The 25,760-nt window shown below is 40.2% G+C and overlaps 1 long non-coding RNA gene across 1 annotated transcript in view; it reads left to right on the top strand.

Annotated features, from left to right (window-relative positions):
- The first annotated feature begins 1,494 nt into the window (after positions 1-1,494).
- The window catches only part of LOC116759827, a 41,387-nt gene continuing 17,121 nt past the window's right edge, over positions 1,495-25,760 (top strand). The window contains exons 1-2 of the long non-coding RNA XR_004351551.1: positions 1,495-3,151; positions 22,380-22,477. This is a non-coding gene — a long non-coding RNA (uncharacterized LOC116759827). The remainder of the gene's footprint in view (positions 3,152-22,379; positions 22,478-25,760) is intronic.

The following is a 25,760-nucleotide window of genomic DNA, read 5'->3' as shown; positions in this document are numbered from 1 at the left end:
ATACTAAAATATTTTTAGTGGGGTTCTGCCACCCCATATGTTTCTGCAGAGAGTCTGGAGGGGTGAGATGGGGAAAAGAGGCAGAAGCGAAGCATTCTGAACTCCCCAAAGATACCTGCCCCCCATGCATTGAAGTGCTAATGATTAACAGGGTTCAAACTCCAAAAAATGAGAAAGACCTTTAAATTAGAAACCATCTGTTTCTCTAAGCTTGTCTACTTATCTTCATGTAAAGAGACTTGAAGTTGCCACTTGGGACTGTGTTTTAGTATTTTACTGTTTGTGTGTTATGACATACTGTCTACTGGTTTAAGAGAGAGAGAGAGAAGGAGGTGGTAAGTTTTTTGCTTTCTTTATCTAATGGGTCATAACATACCTAATCATCTGTTCTTAAAGTGTGGCCTGAGACTAACGCTTTTTCAATGAATCATGCAATCAAAGCTATTTTCATAGTAAGACATGATTTGTCTTTATCATTCTTATTTTTTCACAAATGCACCATGGAGTTTTCCAGAGGCAACATGACATGTGATGATGTCATTGTTCTGATGGCTAATGGAATGTGTGCTTGTGTGTTCATATGTTTTCTAGAATGTTCTAAGGTATGAAGTTTCTGAAATGTGTAAACATTTGGAATATCTGCCTAACTCAGTGACCCAGTATTTTCCAACTGACTAATGGATGATGTTACAAAATCACGAGTAAAAGATTCATTCAAAGTGCAGGACAGACTGATGTGTTTTAATGTAACCATACAAAAAGTTCATAGATCTGTTCTCAGATTCCACTTTATAACTAACCTTTAAGAAGCTATTGTGGGGACTTCCCTGGTGGTGCAGGGGTTAAGAATCCTCCTGCCAGTGCAGGGGTCACGGGTTCGAGCCCTGCTCCGGGAAGATCCCACATGCCGCGGAGCAACTAAGCCCGTGTGCCACAACTACTGAGCCTGCGCTCTAGATCCCACGAGCCACAACTACTGAAGCCCGTGCTCCGCAACAAGAGAAGCCACCACAATGAGAAGCTGGCGCACCACAGCGAAGAGTAGCCCCACGCCGCAGCTAGACAAAGCCCGCACGCAGCAACGAAGACCCAATGCAGCCAGAAATAAATAAATTAAATTAATTAATTAAGAAGCTACTGTGGAGTTTTGGTGTAGTATCAAAGAATAACCACAGTTATCTGGAAAAGCTATTAAAATACTCCCTCGCTTTTCCAACAACATGTCTTTTTCATACATTTCCACCAAAATAACATATTGCAACAAATTGCATAAAAAGGCTGATATGAGAATCAGTTTCAGTCCTACTAAACCAGTCGAAAGGAGATCTGTAGAAAGGTAAAACACTAATCCTCTAATATTTTTGTTTTGTAAAGATAGTTTCTTGCATTTAAATGTGTTAGTTGTGTTACTATATGATGAAGTTATTGTTATTTTGAATGACTTTTTTTTTCTTTTTGGTGCCATGCTGCACAGCTTGCAGGTTCCTAGCTCCCAGACCAGGGATCGAACCCAGGCCCCCGGCAGTGAAAGTGCAGAGTCCTAACCACTGGACCGCCAGGAAATTCCCTAAATGAATATTTTTAAATTGTCTCCATTTTTATTTCTAATATCAACAGATATAACTCATATAAACAAAAACTCTTTTATGGTCCTCAGAAATTTTTTTAAGTGTAAAAGGATCTTCAGACCAAAACCTTTGAGAAATGCCATACAAAATCATTAAAATTCCACTGCTTCTGTTCATGCTTCTAGTGGTACAGACAGTTCACAGATAGGTCATGCACTACCATTCCAGAATCTTCCTTATAACTAGGAGTTTCTGTAGTGTCTTTGAACATTGCTTCTCCTTTAGAGAAATTGGTTGTTTGAGTTTTTATTAGGTTTTCTCAGTCTTGAAAAAGTTTAAGCTCTCCTTACTTCAGCCCACTATTCTTTATCATAAGGAAGAATATCAAGCATATTATTGTTAAAAGAGAGAAAAGCAAAGCCAAAACAATGGAACTTTTCAATTTAATTATAAAAAGAAGTAGTGGCCAGTATTTATGTGCACTTACTATGTGTCAGGCTCTGTGCTAAGTGCTTTATATTTATCTTCTCATTTAATCCTCTCAACAGTGCCTAAAAATAGGGTGACCATAGTCCTCAGTTTGCCTGCAGTGGTCCTGGTTTATGCCATTTGTTCAAGTATAATTATTAATAATATCCCCCTGCCAGCACATAAGTTTCCCAGTTTGGACATAAATTATCTGATCACCCTCCCTGTAAAAATTACTATCCACAGTTTACAAATTAGGAAACTGAGGCACAGAGAGATTGAGTGTCTTGCCCAAAGTATACTGGTAGTAAATGTGGGTGTGGGATCCTAACCCAGGTCTGTCTAGCTTTGTAGTTTAGCCTTTTAAAGAATTACAAACTGTTTCACAGTGATATCAATGCTCCTGAGATTTATGTTGACCCCAACTATAGTAATATATTCCAGAATAAAAGAAAGTAGAACACAGAAATTTAAGATAAAATTTTAAATTCAGTTTCAGTTGTAAAACACTGATGTGATAGATGTGCTGTTCTGACACTCATCTTTTACACAGTTCAGAGGCGCACACTTGCTATCAACAGTTTGCAGAAGACCAATGCTGCTTCTGTGTTGGGGCTTGCAGGGGAGTGCAGTTCTTGCTGGTTCAGTAAAGCTGAAGGATGCCTATTTATAAAACAGGAAAGGTGGACCAAACTGTTAGAGGCCTTCCTAATAGGGATTCTCCCTGATCATAAGTAACAATGCAAGTTTCATTGGGTGTACAAATGTGCCTAGCTTAAAACTACATCTCCCAGCAGTCTCTGCAGATGAAGGACCTGACGATGCTATGCAGTCCTGGCCAACGAAATGTAAGTAGAAGTTGTTGGATGAGGCTTCTGGGAATGCTTTCTTAAAATGGAAGGCCAATTTAGCTGACCTTGCCTTTTACTTTTCTTTACATCTGGAACTCAAATGCAATACTGGAGTTTGAGCAGCCATCTTGCCATCTTGTGACTACAAAGGAACAAGCACATGTTAAGGATGGCTAGGTGAAGGGAAGAGAGAAGGACCTGGCTCTCTGAGGACATTGTGGATCTACCAAATCAACCCTGGACTGAAAAAGACATATAAAACTGGTAATATGTTTAAGCCACTGTTTTTTTCCATTTTTATTATAGATAAACTAAATTCCTAACTATTGCAGTGTGACCCCATGCTCCCATCCCACTTCAGTGGTGGATATCATTAATGAGAGCATTCTTTCCTGCTCATCCTAAATATAGCCTCAGAATCTGTCTCAACATAAGTGTCTAAAACCCACACTGCAGCAGATCAGCCACATTGTCCAGCAGCTCAGGCTTGAGAAGGACATGGTTCAGGTATGGTTCTGCAACTGTCACCAGAAGGGCAAACAATCACGCAAGTGAATATTCGCACTGAGAGGATTTTGAGGCTATTGGGCAGTCTCCTTTCTCAGGGGAATCAGTACCCTCTCTTCTGGCCCCAGGGCCCTATTTTGTCACCCCAGGCTGTAGTGACGCTTACTTCACTGTGCTGTACTCCTCAGTCTCTTTCCATGAGAGTGAAGCCTTTCTTTCCCTCTGTGTCTGTCACCACTCTGGGCTTTCCCATGCCTTCAAACCGAGGAATGGGGGCCAAAGGAAAGGAAAGAGCTAGGGGAAAACCTTGGGGTTTCTACCAGGGCTTTGGGGACTAAGTTCTTTATTCACTAAGAAAAGAATTGACAGCTGAGAAGGTGTGGGAACAAGGAGTTTGGAGGAGGTGGTTGGAGGGAAGGTGAAGTTCAGGGATGCTCCTGATTATAATCCCCATGTCATTCATCACTTCCTTCTTAAATAAAGAAGCCTGGGACATAGACACACACACACAGAGCAATATATTCCAAATAAAAGAAAATATGACACAAAATTTGCAATGAAAACTTAAGATCAATTTCACTAGTAAAACTGAAGCGATGTGTCACTCCCATGCTCATTTTTCACACAGTTTCAGAAGCCTACTACCTCTGAGTCAGAAATGATACCAGTAATGAAATTATTTTTCAGGCTTGTCCTGGAGCAATTTTTGTCATTATTTGGGGAATTGCTTGGTCCAAAAACTCAGGGTTCACACCCTGGCACAAAACTATGTGTCTTAGTTATGTTATATTGTTATTCCTTGTTATAGAGACAAATCAATACATTGAATTATGTCAGGAATTACAGGGTACGTAATTTATTGGAATCAATATTGTGTTAATGTCTAATCTCATAAGAATATTTATGTACTCTTAGGAGATAGTTATTCAGGAATATTTGGAAGTTCGACTACAGATTACACACCATTGTAAAGCAATTATACTCCAATAAAGGTGTTAAAAACAAACAAAAAAGAAATAGACCTAAAAATGCTGAAATGATAGAATTAGTGCACCAAGACTTTAAAAACAATTATTTTAAAAAGTTTAAGGACTTAAAGGCAAGTGTGAAAATACTTAGGAAAGAAATGGATATAAAATAGAAATAGATAAAAAACTTTTCAAGCTGAAAAAAAAAAGAATACTTTAAATTTCTAATTACATCAACTAACAGATTTGATGGAGAAGGGATAAACAAGCAAACAATTCATTTATGTTGTGTTAAAAGTTCTCATTAATAAGGTCATTACAGCCTTAAAATACACTATTGGAGATATAGGTCAAAGGAAATAATTTCTACCAGAACTTTTTAACTGACAATGTGAATATTATTTTGTGTTCAGAGCATTGCAATAAAATTATTAGAATCAGCATTTAATAATTGATTCACCCTTATATTTATGGTCAGATGATTTTTAACAAGGGTGCCAAGACAATTTGATGGGAAAGAATTGTCTATTCAGCAGATGGTTATGGTGAAGGAGATTGTTGTTGATAGGTGTAAACAACAACTGCTCAGGCCCCTCCTCATTTCCATTTTCCCCATTATCACAATATAAATAATAGCAAAGAAAAAAAAATGGTGCTAGGCCAACTCGACAGCCACATGCAAAAGAGTGAAGTTGGACCCCAACCTCATACAATATACAAAAATTAGCTCAAAATGGATCAGAGGCCTAATATAAGAGCTAAAACTATAAAACTCTGAGAAGTTAAACATAGGAATAAATATTTGCAACCTTGGGTTACACAAAACCTTCTCAGATGAGACACCAAAAGCACAAATGACAAAAGGAAAAATGATAAATTAGACTTATCAAAATTAAAAAGCTTGTGCTGCTTCAAAGGACACCATCAAGAAAATGAAAAAGACAGTGCATAAATCTTTACAAATTATGTGGTGAGGGATTTGCACGTAGAATATATAAAGAACTCCCGCAACTCCACAATGGAAGGATAAATAACCCAATTTTAAAATGGTTAAAAGATCCGAATAGACATTTCTCCAAAGAAGGCATACAAATGGCCAGAAAGGAAAGATGAAAAGATGCTCAGTATTATTAGCCATTAGGGAAATTCAGATAAAAACCACAATGAGATACCACTTTACACACCAGGATGGCTATAGTCAATAGACAGGTTTTGTCAGAGATGCAGAGAAAATGGAACCCTCATACATCGCTGGTGGGAATGTAAACGTGATACAACCACTTTGGAAAACAGTTTGGCAGTTCCTCAAAATGTTAGACACAGAATTACACTATGACCCAGCAAATTCAATCCTAGCTATGTACCCACAAGATATGTAACCATATCTCCATGAAAAAACTTGTACACAAATGTTAACAGCATAATTCATAATAGCCCCAAAGTGGAAACAACCCAAATGTCCATTAGCAGATGAATGGATAAACAAAATGTGACACATCCTTACCGTATAGTATTTTTTTCAGCAATAAAAAGGAATGAATTTCTGATACATGCTATTGCATGGAGGACCTTTGAAAATATTATGCTAAGGGAAATAAGCCTTAGTTTCTGTCTTTTAATCATCCCCTAAGGTACAAAGTATACAGTATTATTCCCATTTAATAGTTGAGGAAAGTAAAGCTCAAGGAGATTGAGTTGTCTACAGCCACATAAACAATAATGTGAAACTTGAATTTTCAACCCCAAAACATACCCTAAACACAAATAAAAACACTTTTTAAAAAGTGTTTCTTGATCTATATCCACACAATCCCTTCCTTTTCCTTTATCATGTCCTTAGTGATCACATAAATGCTATCCATCTTTCCTTTTCCCTTTCTGTATTGGTGCCTGGCCTTCTTCCCAGTGTCCTGGGCATAGCTAAAAATTTCCAATGGAAATCAAGGGGTTTTAGAGCTGGAAAGAATCTTTAAATTTTAAGTTCACCCCCCCCAAGTCACTTTATTGATGGAAACTGAGATTTACACAAATCAAATGTCCTGTCTAAGGTCCCAAAGCTATTTTGTAAAAGAAGCTTTGTTTATTTTGTCTCCCATCCAGTACTCTTTACATTTGACTCATAGTTTTCAAACTCGCTGGTGGTACTCAAAGACATTCCAAGGGGTACATAGGCTGGGAAAGTTTTGAGGAAATCCGTTTTCGAATGATCAACTTCCATACTTCTAAAATTGATCTGCCTGAGAATGTTCTTGTGGTCAAGGTATCTTGTTGGTTCTCTCTCCCACTTTAAAACAAAGACAGAACTCTCATTCTCTAATCTTAATGGCACATTGCCCAAAAGTGTAAGAACAAAGACAAGCCAAGGCACAACTGAAACATTGTGTCTGGGAAAGACTTGTTTAATCAAGACAACCTGTCTCATTGTAGCAATAAGTAATATTCCTCTCTGAACACATAGAATAGCTTTAATTTTTCTTTTTTTTTTTGCCGGGCGCCATGTGGCTGGTGGGATCTCAGTTCCTCCACCAGGTATCGAACCCAGGCCACAGCAGTGGAACCCCAAAATCCTAACTACTAGGCCACCAGGGAACTCCTTTAACTTTACTAATATTTAAAAATGATTAATCAAAACATGAAATATATTTGCTGTTTTAATCAATTGTATATTACTGATAATTGAAATTATGACTCAATCTAGAAGAAAAATTTTAACACTCATCAGTTTTCACTTACATACTTTTTTTTCTTATGGCAGGATGTATGATAAGGTGATCAGTAAAAGACTTTAAAGCAAAAAAAGTGTGTTAGTATATTACATTAGGATAAAATTATGTGAGAGAAGTGGAATGGAAAAGAGAACAATGTAAAATTCTGGCTGTTGAAGATTAGGTATAGTTTTTCCAAAAGAATGATAGTCGGTATCAAACAGCCATCGTTTGAGTCTTTTGGATACACACAGAAGTGATATAAGAATCTTAAATGTCAACATAAAAAGGTGCAAAGGTATATATAGGCTTTTAAAATCACTTTAGGAATTATAAGCAAAAAAACCTGAAGGCCACTGTCATAGGCAATCCTTTGCAGAATATTGTTGACTCATCATAAGTCCATTGCCATTATAGAAAAAAATTCTCAACAAACCTGTCTGCTAATTTTTAACTCAATATTATCATTTCCACACATAGAGGAAAGCACATTATCATTGTTCTTAAAAAAAAAAAAAAAGATTGTTAAAGGCATGAAATAGAGATTTTTGTTTCCACTCCTAAACTTTGCGACCTTTTATTTTCTTACACAATTTCTCCAGGCACCCGGGCACCAGGCTCGTGTATACTGAGGCTTCTGCTTAAAACTCTACAGTTGCTCCCAACTGCTTCTAGGAGAAAGTGCTAACGCCAGCAGGGGGCTCACATCACTCTGCATGATCCGAGTCCCACTCATGGCTCCAGAATGCCCTTTCTCTCTCTGCTCAAACTCTGCACTTCAGTCATCTGGAACTTCTTTTTAGTTCTTTGAAGGTCCTGTTCGTCTCTCAACGCTGGGCTTTCGCACGGGCTGCTCCCTCTGTGTGGAATACTCAACCCACCTCCTACCTCCCAACTAGGTGTAATTTTTACATATTCGAATGTCAGGTTTAGGTACCACTTGAAGCTTTCTCCGACCGCCCCCACCACTACCATCACTAAGGTTGGATTAAATGTTTCTCTTTTGTGTTCCTGATGAATAATGTCCTTCCCCATCAAGCATGTACTGCGGTCTTCTCTTTCCTTGTCTGTTTCCTCCAATAGACTGTAGGTTGCAATATGACAGAAACAGTGTCTACTCACCATCATATTAAGCCTCCCCCAATGTACGGTACCTGGTAGTTTCTGAATGACTAATGGGAGAATTAATGAATGGATTGATTTTGCTGATTCATCAATTAAAAGACTTCTGTTGAAAGTAACAGCTACTATAACAATCTTAAAGGAATTTATTGGAAGGATATAAAGGGCTCATGAATTGACAGGAAGTTGTAATACCAGGCTGGAAAAATAGGTAAAGACCCAGGTAACTCAAGCAGCCAAGAAGCTGCAAAATGTTAGCAGGAATAGCCCAATAGCCTGGGAAGGACACAGTTACCTTTGTTGCAGGGCACTGCTGCTGTCTCTTTGGGATTCCACCTCAACTGCCCTTGGAGATAATCTCCCCACTGCTGGGAATTAAATTTCATTGCCCCAAGGAAACCATAAACAAGACAAAAAGACAACCCTCAGAATGGGAGAAAATATTTGCAAATGAAGCAACTGACAAAGGATTAATCTCCAGAATTTACAAGCAGCTCAGTATCAAAAAAACAAACAACCCAATCCAAAAATGGGCAGAAGACCTAGACATTTCTCCAAAGACAGTATACAGATTGCCAACAAACACATGAAAGGATGCTCAACATCACTAATTATTAGAGAAATGCAAATCAAAACTACAATGAGGTATCACCTGACACCAGTCAGGATGGCCATCATCAAAAAATCTACAAACAGTAAATGCTGGAGAGGATGTAGAGAAAAGGAACCCTCTTGCACTGTTGGTGGGAATGTAAATTGATACAGCCACTATGGAGAACAGTATGGAGGTTCCTTAAAAAACTACAAATAGAAATACCATATGACCCAGCAATCCCACTACTGGGCATATACCCTGAGAAAACCATAACTCCAAAAGAGTCATATACCACAATGTTCATTGCAGCTCTATTTACAATAGCCAAGGTATGGAAGCAACCTGTGTCCATTGACAGATGAATGGATAAAGATGTGGCACATATATACAATGGAATATTACTCAGCCATAAAAAGAAACGAAATTGAGTTATTTGTAGTGAGGTGGGTGGACCTAGAGTCTGTCATACAGAGTGAAGTAAGTCAGAAGAAAAACAAATACCATATGCCAACACATATACATGGAATCTTAAAAAAAAAAAAGGTTCTGAAGAACCTAGGGGCAGGACAGGAATAAAGACACAGATGTAGAGAGAGTGGACTTGAGGACATGGTGGGGGGAAGGGTAAGCTGGGAAGAAGTGAGAGAGTGGCATGGACATATATACACTACCAAATGTAAAGTAGATAGCTGGTGGGAAGCAGCGGCATAGCACAGGGAGATCAGCTCGGTGCTTTGTGACCAGCTAGAGGGGTGGGATAGGGAGGGTGGGAGGGAGACGCAAGAAGGAGGAGATATGGGGACATATGTATATGTATAGCTGATTCACTTTGTTATAAAGCAGAAACTAACACACCATTGTAAAGCAATTATACTCCAATAAAGATGTTTAAAAAAAAATTTCATTGCCCCTTTGTGTCTCTTGGTCAAGATTTAAATTTCTGGAAAAGTGATCATTGGTTAAAGATCATGTGCCGTGCCCGGGCTGCTAAAGGTGAGGGACATCAGGATAGGGCCTCTCACGCTTTCAGACTGAGAAGGAGGGCATGCCTTTCACCAAGACTGTGGAGGAATTCCTCGAACAGGAAGAAGGGTTGGATACAGTGCAGCTAAGAAAGTACAGCTGTCTGCTACAGCTGTCTAGAACTAGAGCAAAATATGTGTTCCCACACAGAACAGTTTGTTTTGGTGCCATGTGTGTATTTAGGGCCTCTAGAATGGCTTAAAAAATAATAAAAACATGAATTGAGTGTGATGTTTTTAGAGAAACATAATCTTCATTCTGTAGTCAAATGGAATATTCAGTAATTCAGATATGGTTATGCTAGAAGTTTTACTTAATGAAGTGCTCAGTTAAGGACAGAAAGAGAAATTACAAAGTAGACATTTAAAACATCAAATGAAAAGAACTTAAAATACTTCTAGTTACATTACACAGAAGTTATGTGGGACTCCAATCTCAATTATAGCACACAATTCTACCTTCCTGTGGAAATAGCCATCAAACTAGAAATCCAAAAGACTGAAAATCACTCAACAAATTTGTAAATGTCTATATGAGTTTTGAGGAAACCTTGTGGTAATTAATGTTTATTGAAAACCCAATAGGAATTTGGAGTCATATAAACAAGATGAAGGGTTTTTCTTACTTATGGAAGAAATGAGCCATCTAAGGAAAAAAGTCCAGTGTAAACCTGAAGAACCAGGGGTGAAAAAGTATGCATCCGCACAAAACCCTGCACATCAATGTTTATAGCAGCTTTATTCATAATTCTCAAAATTTGGAAGCAACCAAGATACTCTTCAATAAGTGATTGGATAAACAGACTGGTACATTCAGACAATGGAATATTACTTGGCGTAAAAAGAAGTGAGTTACCAAGTCACAGAAAAACATGAGGAAAATTAGGTACATTTTGTGAAGTGAAAGAAGCCAGTTCGAAAAGGCTACATACTTATGAGTTCAACTATATGACATTCTGGAAAAGGCAAAACTAGAAATAGTAAAAAGATTAAGGGTTCAGGGGCAAGGACGGGATTAATAGATGGAGCAAAAGATACTTTTAAAGAAGTGAAATTTGTTTTGCATGATATTGTAAAGGTGGATACATGTCATTATACATTTGTCAAAATCCATAGAATGTACAACACAAAGAATAAACCCTAATATAAACTTTAGTTGGATTTTAGTTAATAAAAATGTATCAGTATTGGCTCATTAATTGTAACAAATATACTGTGTTAATGCAAGACGTTAATAGAAGAAACGGAGTGGGGTGTATACGGGAACTTCCAGCTCAATTTTTAATACAATGGCTTTTTATAAAGTATATTAATTTTTTTAAAGAGAGAATCATGTATCAATACAATTGTAATTTTTAAGTAGTATATACTTCTTAGTTACCTTTATCATAGTATCCATCATACTAATAAAGAATGACTGGCATTTTCTTCACAAGTAGCAGGTAAAACGCTCGCTGAGGAATAAAATGAAGTAGATGGACATAAATACACAAGTAAGCATTTACTGACTGTATATTAGTCAGCCTCCAAGATGATCCCCAGTGATCCTCATTTCCTTTTTATTGTTGTTTTAAGCCACTAAATTTTGTGGTATTTGTTATGCAGTAATAGACAACGAATACACTTTCAACTGGGATTAAATCAATGGATGCACATCAAGAGGTAAAAACCTTGAGAACAAATTAATAATTTTGGATTTGCAGAACTTTGGAGCAGTTCTGGACTTGGGTATAGGAAGTATTACAGAAGGAAGGAAAGAGAATTGGGGCAGAATCCGAATGATTTCAAGGTCTATAGGGAGCAAACCAACCCCACCCGTTCCGTGAAACATAGAATTGTTGGCAGCCAGGTGGTTACACCTGGGTGGGCAGTGGTGGAGGTTAGGGAGGGCAGGAGAATTCCTTTGTAAAGAACTGCCTAGAGAGAACTGGGGGTGCTAGGAAGGACTTGGTATAGCGGAGAAGATCTCTCCACTCTGGCATGAGAGAAGCTTCCTGCGTAAAGGGCAGCCCTTGACCTATATAGTCTCAATAAAGGCCTATGAATTGCGAATCTCTTCTCTGCACGAATCATCCAGTCAGTCTTGCCATCGCTTCCTTTTTTTAAAAAAATGCAACTTAATTGATGTATAATTCATGTATAATATAGTGACAAATATATAAGTCATATAAACACCATACAAAGTAAAACAAAGTTTTTCACAAAAACAAAAAGTTTCCTCCTACCTCTTTGAAATCAATCCCTACCACCACCGGTCCCAGGCAACTAACTATAGATTAATTTTCATATTCTAGAATTTCTGATGAAATGAGTCATAGAGTATGTGGTTCTGGCTTCTCTTGCTTAGCATAAAGTTTTTGAGATTCATCAAGTTGTAGTCTGTATCAGTAATTCAGTTCATTTTCTTGCTAAGTAGTACTCCATTTTATGGATATACCACATGGTTTATCCATTCACCTCTGGTTGGACATTCGGGTTGTTTCCAGTTTGGGACTATTATGAATAAGACTGCTATGAAGTTCGTGTATCCACCACTGGAGTAGCATATAAAATAGTTTCGCTGCCCTAAAAATATCCCGTGATCTTTTGAAAATTGCTACAGTTTTACTTGTCCAGATGTAATTGTAATTGTACAGTATTCAGTCTTTTCAGACAGGCATCTTTCACTTAACAATGTGTATTTAAGATTCATCCTCGTCTTTTTGTGGTTTGATAGCTCTTTTCTTTTTATCACTGAAAAATATTCCACTGTACAGATATACTACCGTTTGGTTATCTGTTCACCTATTGAAAGATGTCTTGGTTGTTCTGAGTTTTGTGTGATTATGAACAAAGCTGACGATATAACCATTTGTATGCAGGTTTCTGGGTAGACATAAAATTTCAAATCAGTTGGGTAAATACTTAGGAGTGCAACTGCTGAATCATATGGTAAGATTATGTTTAGACTATTTTTAACTTTGTAAGAAGCTGCCAAATTGTACCATTTTCCATTCCCATCAGTAGTGAATGAGCGTTCCTGTTCTCTACATCCTCACCAGCAACAGGTGTTGGCAACTTTTTCTGGATTTTCGTAATTCTAATAGGTATGTAGTAGTATCTCGTTGTTTTAATTTGAAGTTCCCTAATGACAAATGCTATATATTTTTTAATTTTTTATTTATTTTATTTATTTATTTTTGGCTGTGTTCGGTCTTTGTTGCCGCACGTGGGCTTTCTCTAGTTGTGGCAAGCAGGGGCTACTCTTCATTTTGGTGCACAGGCTTCTCACTGCTCTAGGCACGTGGGCTTCAGTAGTTGCAGCACGTGGGCTCAGTAGTTGTGGCTCACGGGCTCTAGAGCGCAGGCTCAGTAGTTGTTGTGCACAGGCTTAGTTGCCCTGCGGCATGTGGGATCTTCCCAGACCAGGGCTCGAACCTGTGTCCCCTGCACTGGCAGGTGGATTCTTAATCACTACACCACAAGGGAAGCCCCAAATGCTATATTTTTTAAATATACAGATTATCCAGATAATTAGACTCTTCTCATATATCTTTTGACTGCTAGTTTCTAATTTAATTCCATTATGGTCAAAGAACATGCTCGCTATGATTTCAATATGTATAAATTTATCAAAACTTGTTTTATGGTTCAATATATGGCCTATTTTAGTGATTATTCTATAGTCACTTAAAAAATGTGTACTCTTCTGTTGTTGAGGGTAGTGTTCTATAAGGGTCAACAGGATAATTTGACTTATAGGTGTTCTATATTCTCACAGATTGCTACTTAATCTGTCATTTACTGAGCTGAGTGAAATCTACTGCAATTGTGGATTTTTCACTTCTTTAATTCTATCAATTTTTGCTTCATATATTTTGAAATGCTGTTATTAGGTGCATACACATTGAGAAATTATATCTGCCTGATGAATTTAACCCCCTCCCCTTTTTTTCATACTGAATTTTTCTCCTGGCTAGGGATCATATTTTCACCTTCTTCGCTTATCTAGCAATTTTTGACTACAAGTTGAGCATTTTGAATGTTATATTTTTGGAAATTTGAACTTTGTTTTCTTATTTAATGTTAAATTTGCTTGGCAGAAAATTTAGTCACTTGGGGATCAGCTTGATCACATCAAGGCCTACTTTTCCACGTTGTTAGAGTGGATCTAAAGTAGCTTTATTCTAATGCTTATTTAGCATAACTACTAAGACATAACACTTTTGGGTTCTCTGTTGAATGCCCCAGGTTTTTCATGTGTTTTCTTCACTCTAGTTAGTAGGAGATCAAATGTCTCTTAGCCCTGTGTGAGCACTAAGATTCGTTTAGCTCATAGCTCCCAGCTTTTGTTCTTTGCCCAGCCTCATGTAGTTTCATCTTACATAGGTTCAGATTATTATCCCGGCAAATAATCAGGGGACTCCCTATGCATGTCTCCCTCCTCTTTGGTGTTCTGCCCCACAAACTGCAGCCACCTCAGCCTCCCCAAGTCCTTATTTCTGGATTTCAACACAGTGATATCTCCCAGGTGATGTCTGGATTTCTCCTCTTGGCACTATGGTCCAGAAATTGCCCCCAGGGAGAAAGCTGCAACCGTCAAAAGGTGTACCTTATCGGTTTCCTTTCTTTCTTCCTTCCTTTCTTCGGCCGCGCTGCATGGCTTGCGGGATCTTAGTTCCCTGACCAGGGATTGAACCCAGGCCCTCAGCAGTGAAAGCACAGAGTCCTAAACACTGGACTGGCAGGGAATTCCCTCCTTTCTTTCCATGGCTAAAAATAAATGGCTTCGAACATTTATTTCATACATTGTGTCCAGTTTTCTAGTTGTTTACAGCAGGTGGCCAGCCCCATACTGGTAACCTCTTCATGAGCAGAAGCAGAAAGTCCATCACCTCATTTTAAATATGAATGGATAAACCAGAATCAGCAGACATTTGAGGGCCATAGAACATAAAGTATGCTTAAAATTTTAGAATGTAATATGAGTGCTCTAACATTGAATATGTATGTATAATGAAGTTATATTAATTAATTAGAGCTGCTATAACAAAGTGCCACAGACTGGGGACTGAAAACAATGGAAATTTTATTGTCTCACAGTTCTGGAGGCTAGAAATCCAAGAACTAGGTGCCAGCAGTGTTGTTTCCTTCTAAAGGCTGTGAAGGAGAATCTCTTGCATGCCTCACCCCTAGCTTCTGGAGGTTTGCTGGCAATCTTTGGCATTTCTTGGCTTCTGCTGCATCACCCCAGTCTCTGCCTTTCCCTTGACATGGCATTCTCCCTGTGTGTGTATCTGTCTCCAAATTTCCCCCTCCATTTTTAAGGACATCAGTCATATTGGATTAGGGACCCACCCTACTTCGGTATGACCTCACCTTAACTACTTATATCTGCAGTCACCCTATTTCCAAATAAGGTCACAATCTGAGGTCCTAGGGATTAGAACTTCAACATATGAATTTTGGTGGGGGTGGGGGGGACACAATTCAACCCGTAACAATAATTAAGATGCTACCGACAAAAATCGGTGAGGTGGAAAGGAAGCAGAAGAGATAGAGGGAAACGTGGGAGAAAACCCTAATATCCTGGTACCACAAAACAGGAAGGTGGCCATGAGATATTGACAAAAGTTTATAAAACATGAAATAGGAGTTTTGGTATATTATTTAAAAGTTATAAAGATGACCAATAGCATGGTTAGCAAACTGAAATAGTTATAGGAGAAAAGCAAGCAGCATAAATGAGAAACAGGGCTCAGGTCTTGGTGCTTGTGTTTACCTGGTAGACGTGCAGAGAACTTTGGCATACGAGTCAGTGCTTGCCCCATCTGGAGAGTACAGCCACTTAATCAGCTTTGGTGAATTCATGGGAAAGGGGCCATATTTGCCTTGTATTCGGTGAGTGTCCCCCCAGCAATCATGTCCACCTGGAACGTCAGAAAGAGATCTAATTGGAAAAAGTGTCTCTGCAAATGTAATTCGTAAAGGGAAGTTATACTGGATTAGGGTGAGCCCTAAATCCAATGGCTGGTGTCCTTACAAGAAGGGGAGATTTGGACTAAGAGACGTGACACACAGAGGGGAAGAAGGCCACATGCGGAGAGAGGAAGAAATTTCAGTGATACAGCTACAAACCAAGGAATGCCAGGAATTGCGGGCAACCACCAGAAGCTCAGAAGAGGCAAGAAAGTGTTCTTTCCTAGAGCTTCCAGAGGGAGCATGGTCCTGCTACCAGCCTGATTCCAGACTTCGAGACTCCAGGATAGTGAGAGTTGTTTTAAGTTTTATGCTTCCTGGTTTGTGGTACTTTCTTATGGCAGCCCTAGGAAACTAAAACGTGCAGCATCTGACTTTTTAATTAATTAATTTATTTATTTATTTTTGGCTGCATTGGGTCTTGTTGCTGCGCGCAGGCTTTCTCTAGTTGCGGCCAGTGGGGGCCACTCTTCGTTGCAGTGCGCGGGCTTCTCATTGCGGTGGCTTCCCGTTGCAGAGCAGGGGGTCTAAGTGCATGGGCTTCAGTAGTTGTGGCTCGCGGGCTCAGTAGTTGTGGCTCACGGGCTTAGTTGCTTCGCGGCACGTGGGATCTTCCCAGACGAGGGCTCGAACCCGTGTCCCCTGCCTTGGCAGGCGGATTCTTAACCACTGCACCACCAGGGAAGTCCCCTGCATCTGACTTTTTTGTGGGGCTAAACATTTGGAATTTTTAAATGTTAAATTAAATCTTAACATTTTTTTCATGTTGGGGTTTTCTGTTTGTTTGTTTTTTGTTTTGTTTTTGAACTCACTGCAATTCAAACAAAACACATCTACAGTCAGATCTGGCCTTCAGGCCATCCATTTGCAACCTCTGCAATAGAGAAACTAAATACAGTGTAGGAAGATGACTAACAGAAATGAGAGGGAAGTAAGTGAACTGAGCTGAGGTATAAGTGTGCTAAATACTCTCCTGTCATAGCAGGAAGTAAAAAGACAACGTCTAAATTAGATTAATAGCAAGAAAATGATTCCAAGTAGTTGCCTCTGGAAAATGGTCCAGGGGTGGGGCAGGTGACTGTTACTTTGAGTTATAAGTTCTTTTATATTCTTTGGTTTTGAAAGGTAGGTAGGTATTACTCTCAGGCTTGCCAGGAAGTTGCTCTCGAAGGTAAGGAACTAAACTTTTCTGCCAGTAATAATAGAAGAGGCCAATGGCTGAGTAAAGTTTTCAGGAGTAGCAGAAGGCACTGCCTGTCTCTGGAGAAAAATAGGTTTTAGTACTTTTCAAAGAACAGACAGAATGTACACGTTTCCACACTTTTATGTTTCCCAGAATTTATCTTTATGAAGATCATGATAGTCCTTAATCCTGAGTCTGCATTAAACTATAGAAATGAAACCATTGAGTTTCATAATGTTATGGTTTACAAGGTCAAGGAACTAAAAAATTAAGAATTCATTTAAAAATCACTGGTGAATTCATTTTTAAATCACATACGAAAAACCCTGAAAGTGCCATCTGTGTTTCATAGAGGTGCCCTTCAGAGAGGGAGTATATATCCTTAATTATACAATTGTTCATAACATCTGACATGACTAATGATTTTAAATGATAAAGGAATCCAGCCACTGAGCTTGTACAAGGGGAAAATCATCTCTAGAACTACATCCAGCTTGTCTTGAAATTCTTGTTTGTATAAAAATCTACCAACACATTAGCAGTATATATTTACATGAAGGTTGCAAATTGAATTTATATATTTAGGTAGTTACTCAAGATGTCTGGGTTGGGTCTTCCCTGGTGGCGCAGTGGTTAAGAATCTGCCTGCCAATGCAGGGGGCACGGGTTCGAGCCCTGGTCGAGGAAGATCCCACATGCAGTGGAGCAACTAAGCCTGTGCGCCACAACTACTGAGCCTGCACTCTAGAGCCCACAGGCCACAACTACGGAAGCCCACGTACCACAGCTACTGAAGCCTGCATGCCTAGAGTCCGTGCTCTGCGGCAAGAGAAGTCACTGCAATGAGAAGCCTGCACACCACAACGACGAGTAGCCCCTGCTTGCCGCAACTAGGGAAGTCCGCGCGCAGCGAAGAAGACCCAATGCAGCCAAAAATAATTAATTAATTAATTTTAAAAAAAGATGTCTGGGTTGCTTCTAAGAGCAACATGAGGAAATTAAAATTGGATTAAACTTGAAAAACAGGTTTATTATATGTCAGTTTCTTCCCTCTAAGACTTTGATTTTGGCCAATATCTAGACTATCTCCCTCAATCTCTTCTTCACACTAGTCCTGAGGGATCTTACTCAAAGGCAAATCTGCTTAAAGTCTTCCCCTAACCTAAATCCTTTAATGGATCTCTATTGCCTTCATGATAGATTGAAGGTTTTTCTTTATCTAATCTCTGGTCACCTTTCTGGCCTCACCTCTCAGCATCCCAGTCAATCCAAATGTGTTGCTTGCTGGTCTTTGAACCAGAGCTCCTGGGTGTGGTTCCTTCCTTTTTCAATCCTCTTTCCCATGGCTGACTCCTGTGTGTCTCCTATGTACCCACAAAAGTTCAACTTAAGTCTCCCCTCCTCCAAGGAGGGACTTTCTTCATCTCTCCAAAGCTGAGATGTATGCTATCTTGGGTATTTCCACAGCATCTTACTGGATAATTCATCCTAGCTTGGCATCTTCACTCATTCTCTCCTGACCCTAATTTCCCTAGCGGACTTATAATCTTATGACCATAAAGTTGGTCTTAATGAGAAAGTTTCTCCTTTTGTTTCTAAATAATGACTTTAGTTCTCAGCTCATTTATAAACCAAACAAATTCCAAGCCAGATGAATAATCAAGCCCCTGCCTGTTCTGCCTAGCCTCACCCTCAAATCCCTTTACATTCAATCGCCCTGTTTCTACTCCCCACAAGGGGTGTCCCGGGTAAACACCAAATTACACAAAATCAAGTAGAAAAAACATAAACAAAATTTCTACCAAAGAAAGATGATTGTTTTCTCATAAAATAATGCATTCACAGTCAACTCTTCTAACTGTCCTTTTGAATGACTTGAATGTTAGTTTCCTGAAAATTTTAATTATATTCCCATTGCTTAGCGTATTGCATAAAAGAGTAGGCAATCACTATTTATTGCTGATGTTTTTTTAAAAACTTGATTTCCATTTACCTCTCTAGTTATTAGCAGTAACTTATTGTATGAGGTTTTTTTTTTTTTTTTTTTTTTTTTTTTTTTTTTTTTTTTTTTTTTTTTTTTGTGGTACGCGGGCTTCTCACTGTTGTGGCCTCTCCCGCTGTGGAGCACAGGCTCCGGACGCACAGACTCAGCAGCCATGGCTCACAGGCCCGGCCGCTCCGCGGCATGTGGGATCTTCCCGGACCGGGGCATGAACCCGCGTCCCCTGCATCGGCAGGCGGACTCTCAACCACTGCGCCACCAGGGAAGCCCTGTATGAGGTTTTTTGCACAAAATTTTAATTGAGAATGACAAGATTCATGCAAGTTAAATAGTTTTCCCATTTTATAAAAAATTATAAAACATTTGATAAAAATCTATAAATTCCAGGGACTTCCCTGGTGGTTCAAGTAGTTAAGAATCCGCCTGCCAATGCAGGAGACACGGGTTCGATCCCTGGTCCAGGAAGATCCCACATGCTGCGGAGCAACTAAGCCCACATGCCACAACTACTGAAGCCCATGCACCTAGAGCCCGTGCTCTGCAACAAGAGAAGCCACCACAGTGAGAAGCCCATGCACCACAATGAAGAGTAGCCCCCGCTCGCTGCAACTAGAGAAAGCTGACACACAGCAACGAAGACCCAACGCAGCCAAAAATAAATAAATAAAATTTAAAAATCTGTCTAAAAATTTTTTTAAAAGAATCTATAAATTCCAATCCAGATGAAACCAGAAATGCTGCAGGATTTTCTTTTCCTAATTCTTTGTATTTTCTCTGAAAAATCTAGATGTTTAGAGGTCTTTGATTTAAAGAAAATTCCTCAAAATCAAAAGAAAATTCAAACTGACCATATTTCAGGAAAGGTAGAATTGGCCTAAATCTGAAAAAAAAAGTTTGGGCCATATGACATTGATTTTCTTCTGAAGTATTTTCTAAAATATTGACTATTTCCTGCTCCTTTCCCTTTTTCTTCTGATATTCATAGCAGACTCAAAAGAGAAATTTTAAATGTCAGCTAAGTAAAACTTCGTTGTCATTTTTGCTTTTTTTTTTTTTTAACTTTTGGCCGCACCACGCAGCATGCCAGATCTTAGTTCCCTGACCAGGGATCGAACTCTGCAGTGGAAGCTCGGCGTCCTAACCACTGGACTGCCAGGGAAGTCCCATTTTTGCATGTTTTTTAATCCAATAATCCTATGCATACCTAGAGTCCACTAAACATCCTGCTGAAGACACTCAGAGATAATAACTCATTTACTTTTCAGAACACCCCTGTGAGATAGGCATTACTATCATCCCTATTAAGCAAATGTAGAAATGTAACATCAAAGAAATTACATAATTTTCTCAACATCATATAACTAGCAGAACCTTGAGTGATATCTGTATACTTAAGGAGAAAGGAGGGGGGGATAAAATGAGAACTTGTGTAAAGAATACATAATAGTATTGAAACATTTTTATGTTCACAGCTGTTCATGAAAGGACAGCTGGTTAATGCCTCACAAGACAATGTGAAGTCAAAACATGTGTTTTCATCCCGACCACTGAAAGTGAAAGGTAAACAAATAATTACTCCAGAAATCCCAGGAAAAAAATTTTTTTTTAAATCAAGCCTTGTTACTATCAGCATTGATGACAGAGATTATCCTGTTGTATCCATGGCAGGCACCATTCTGGACACAAGAACACAAACGTACAGCAGACATGTATCTTCTCTGACAGCACCATTTCTATCTCTTCTGGTGGAAAGTTTGTTTGAAATTCTACCATTCCAGACTATAACATATTTGAGACTCTCTTTCCTTATCATTAAAGATGGCCTTGGATGGACTTCCCTGTGGCGCAGTGGTTGAGGATCCTCCTGCCAATGCAGGGGACATAGGTTCGAGCCCTGGTCCGGGAAGATCCCACATGCCATGGAGCAATGAAACCCGTGCACCACAACTACTGAGCCTGCGCTCTAGAGCTTGTGAGCCACAACTACTGAGCCCGCGTGCCACAACTACGGAGCCCACGTGCCTAGAGTCCATGCTCTGCAACAAGAGAGGCTACTGCAATGAGAAGCCTACGCACTGCAACAAAGAGTAGCGCCTGCTCACCACAGCTAGAGAAAGCCCGCGTGCAACAACGAAGACCCAACGCAGCCAAAAGTAAATAAATGAATTTACTAAAAAAAAAAAAAAAAAAAAGTGGCCTTGGAGATAATCCATGGAAGTGTTTACATCAGTAGTAGACGACCTCTTAGCTTCCCATGAAAGGAGCCCATGCTGATCCTCACTGTATCTTGGCACTGCCACCATCACCTTCTGGTTTAGGACTAGGGGAGCAAATTTGGAGACGCAGAGCCCCTGTTTGCCTCTCTCTTGATGAGGAGGCCCTGGGCCTCCAGGACACCTGACTCAGTCTGACAGTTGGATGACCTTCTCATCCCTTCCACCATTTGCTTCTCAGGGTAAGAACATCAGTTAATAGGTGCCAGTTTCTGTTTCCATAGCCCTATGGCGTCCGTGTAATTCACAGGAAATGTCTTCAGTTTTGAAACGGCTCATCTGTGCTGTGTGCTCCCGGGAACTGCCAGGCTTCTTTAAGAGCTCTGTCTGTGTCTCTTACTGTCACTCCCATATCATCTTACTCAAAGAGTTTGAAGGCTACAAGGTAATAACCCTGTTTTTAAGAGAGTCTTGATTTCACTATATATGTACATGAAGTGCAAAAAATTAACAGTTCACACATCTCATTTTCATCATTAAGTTTTTACTCATACTGTCTGGAGGGTCTTTGCTCAATTAATCCCTCCATCTTGCGTTCTTTTCCTCGGAACTGAGATCGGAAAGAGGTTTGCTGTCAGTGAAAGCTGTGTGGCTTGGGCTCTAACAGTCTTTGACAGGCAGCTGCATCCAAGGGATTAGAGATCATGATAGCTGAGCCTGTTACTTGGCAGGGGGAAACACGAAGGTAGGTCTTGACAAGTCAGAGCATGTGTGGTCTCAACGATAGCAGCTCTCCTGCTGCGCTAGCTTGGCAAATGAGACTGCGTCCTCTGAAAATTGTTCGGAAGAGTGGGTCTTATGTTTTATGCTTCAAAAGATCAGTACGATTCAACAGAAATAACTTCGTTCAAAACAAACATTTGTTTGGAGTGCTTCTAAAGCTATGCTTGTGGGAAGGAAATCCAAAAAAGAGGGGATATATGTATACGTATGGCTGATTCACTTTGCTTACAGCAGGAACTGACACAGCAGTGTAAAGCAACTATATTCCAATTTTTTAAAAAATTAAAAATAAATAAAACTATGCTTGTAAACTGATTTCAAAGTACATTTTACTTTATAAAATCAATGTCGTTGGACACACATTTTACCCTTTATAATATCTGCCCCCGTGTATAACTTTTAACTCACTTTCATGTTTGAATCCTCTCTCTTAGGGTTTTGAAATTCAGTCCTCAGATGAAATCTCAAGGGGACATGTGACAGGGTGGAAAGAGTAAGAAGTTGAGTCAGAGGGACTCTGGCTATAGCATTTGTAAGTATTTTCATCTACTCTCTCTTTGTTTCCACATCTGTGAAAGCAAGAATGATGGCTGTCTCACCTATTGTTACAAAGTTCTTGTAAATAATACTGGGTAATGTGTATGAATAATATGAACCAGCATACGAGGTAGGGCCTGTTACCATTGTACAAAAAAGGGAGCTAAGACTTGAAGTACTTAGCTGACCTGCCCAAGGTCACTCACAATATACAAGACTGAGTTCATACACTACTCCAGACTCATTTGGCTCCCCCTGACCCTACCTCCTGACCTTGGCCTCTTGCTCAGTGGAGCTCACCTCATCTCCTAATGCCCCAGGTGACTCAGACTCCCTGGGAGTGAAAGCATGGCATTGGCCTGAGGTCCGTCATGCCCACTCAGGAAGCAGCAGCTTCAGCACCCAGGTCCATAGTGACCTACTGACTGGCTCCTCACACAGCTTCCAGATTAGATGAAGTGCTGCTTTCCCAGCACAACCCAGAAGTGTGGAGTAATTAACACCCTGTGGGGCACCCTTGGAGTTGAGAAGAAGCCAGCAAACAAGTGTATCTTCCTTCCTGCCCCTGATGGGCTGTTCCCACAGCACTGCCACGTGGCACCTCCAGAGATGTCCTGTGTGACCGGTGTGTTTTCCTGTGAGACTGTGACCAGCTCTGTAACTCACCACGTGTATTTGCTTCTGCTCCCTTTTTTCCGTCATTCTTTGCTGCCCTTAGATTGCACCTCCCAATAAAGCAGCTGACGTGATCACACTCTAGACCTGTACTATCCAATTCAGTAGTCACTAGCCCCCTTTGGCTATCAAAAACAAAATAAATTAATTACAATGAAATAAAATCTAAAATTCATTTTCTCAGTCACACTAGCCACATTTTTTTTTAATGCTTATTTATTTATTTGGCTGTGCTGGGTCTTAGTTGCGGCATATGGGATCTTCTTTGCCACAGGCAGGATCTTAGTTCCCTGACCAGGGGTTGAAGCTGGGCCCCCTGCGTTGGGAGCGTGGAGTCTTAGCCACTGGACCACCAGGAAAGTCCTCACACTAGCCACATTTTAAGTGCTTAATAGCCACATGTGGCGAGTGGCTACAGAACTGGACAGCACAGATATAGATCATGTCCATCATCACGGAAAGTTCCACTGGACAGGGCTATTCTAAACCTTATCATGACCAGTATTTCACACAAGAGTTTTATTTTAAGCGGTTCCCTTCTCTGACAGACACCTTCTGTCTTTCCAACTTGCCTTAGTATTCCCACTTAAATACTCTGTAACCCCCATTGGACCTGTAGTTATAAGATCCTGCATCTTTGTCACTGCTGTCCCCCTCTTACCATGTCCTCATCACTCCCCCTACCCAGGTTAAATGTTATCTTTCACTTCATTTTTTTTTGACTATTTATTTATTTGGCTGTTGCGGCATACGGGATCTTCTTTGCCACAGGCAGGATCTAGTTCCCTGACCAGGGATTGAACCTGGGTCCCCTGCATTGGGAGAGTGGAGTCTTAACCACTGGATCACGAGGGAAGTCCCTCACTTCATTCTTAATTCCTTTGTGTCTCCCTTTACTATACTCACCTGATGTGCAGGATATCTTCCGTTTGCCTCTCTAGATCCACCGTCCACCCTGCTTTGTGCCCTGGGAGGGTGACCTATATGGTCTACAATCACCAATGAACCCCCTGTTCTCTGGATTCCATTTAGGTTCAGCCCATGACAAACCAAGGAGCTCAGAGGGAGGAAGAAGAGGGAGGTTAGGATATTTATTCCTCCAGCCCCCTTCTAAGAACTCAGCTGCATCCCTCAGTGGAAGGACTCAGCTCCTAAAAGGCCATCAACTATGATGTACTGAAAAACAAAACAAAACTCCTGGATAACTAGGCCCTGACAGACACCTGTGACCCAAACTGCCCGTAATAAACTCAGCAGTATGTGTTCTACCAAAACATCAAAATTTGGATGTGCACAGCAGATTTCTTATAAAATAGAAATGGTATGCCCGGTCTCATAAGCAGGTCAGGAAGACTCAAGGAAACTGCATAAGCAGGTGGCAAGCCTCCCCCCGGCTCCTTCTGCTTTGTCACCTCTTTCTCAATCCACACCAGTGCCTTGCAAGGAGTTCCATACCGCCAGTTAACAGAAAAGGGAAAAACATAGGCCAGATTTATTGATGGACCTGCCTGTTGTGCCATTACCCGCCAGAAGTGAGGGCCGCTGCACTAGCAGTCTGCCGCAGGGAACTCTGCTCAATGTATATATATACTCAATTGAGTGTGTGTGTATATATATATATATATATATATATATATAGAGAGAGAGAGAGAGAGAGAGAGAGAGAGAGAGTATAGTTCAATATATATAGTGAGAGTATGTGTATATATTCCATTTCAGATTCTTTTCCCTTATAGGTTATTACAAAATACTGAGTATAGTTCCCTGTGCTGTACAGTTGGACCTACAGTGCGGTACACCTGAAACTAACACGATATTGTAAATCAACTCTACTTCAATAGAGAAAAAAGAAGAGGTAGCCTGAGGTACAAAACTATAGTGACACACGGACAGTGGCTCAGTTGGTCAGGAGCTTGGAAAGATAAATCTTGGAAAATCAGCGGCAGGAGCTCAGCGCTTCTGCCAACTCCACCAGCTTTTGTTCTCTCGGAACACCTTATTCACCACCATCGTATCCCACACAGCATTGCCTGAGACGAGGGGATGCATTTTATGGCAGTAAGTTGAGCACTGCCCTCAGCATCTGTGGACCTCACTGACCTTACCACGTGCTGCATTACACAGGAGTAGCTGGCTTGACAGAACAGTGGAGTGGCTTGCTGATGGCTCAGTCCAGACACCAGCTGGGAGACACCACCCTGTGAGGTTGGGCTGCCGATTTATACATAGAGGTATGCTTTTAACCGGTGGTCGATTTCTGGTGCCTTCTTTTTCCTAGCCAGAATGCATGGGCACCAAGAGTCAAAGGTGAGAGTGCTTCTTCTCCCTATCACACGGTACACTTGAAGAATTTTTGCTTTCCGTCTCTGTGACCTTAGCGTCCCTTAGAGATCCTAGTGCCCAAGGGAGGAATGCAGAGAATGAGACTACCGTGCTGGCTGGGTCATTGATCCTGATTACCAGGGAGAAATTGGGTTGCTGCTACACAGGAAAGGCAGAGAACTATGTTTGGAGCCCAGAGGATTCACTGGAGGCCTCCTAGTACTCAATTGGCCAACTCTCCCAGTCAATGGGAAACTGAAGCGGTGCAATAAAGCAAAACC

The sequence above is a fragment of the Phocoena sinus genome, chromosome 9 (assembly GCF_008692025.1).
Source record: "Phocoena sinus isolate mPhoSin1 chromosome 9, mPhoSin1.pri, whole genome shotgun sequence".
NCBI lineage: Eukaryota > Metazoa > Chordata > Mammalia > Artiodactyla > Phocoenidae > Phocoena > Phocoena sinus.
The sequence above is the reverse complement of the archived record's forward strand: the minus strand, read 5'-3'. Positions and strand labels throughout refer to the sequence as shown.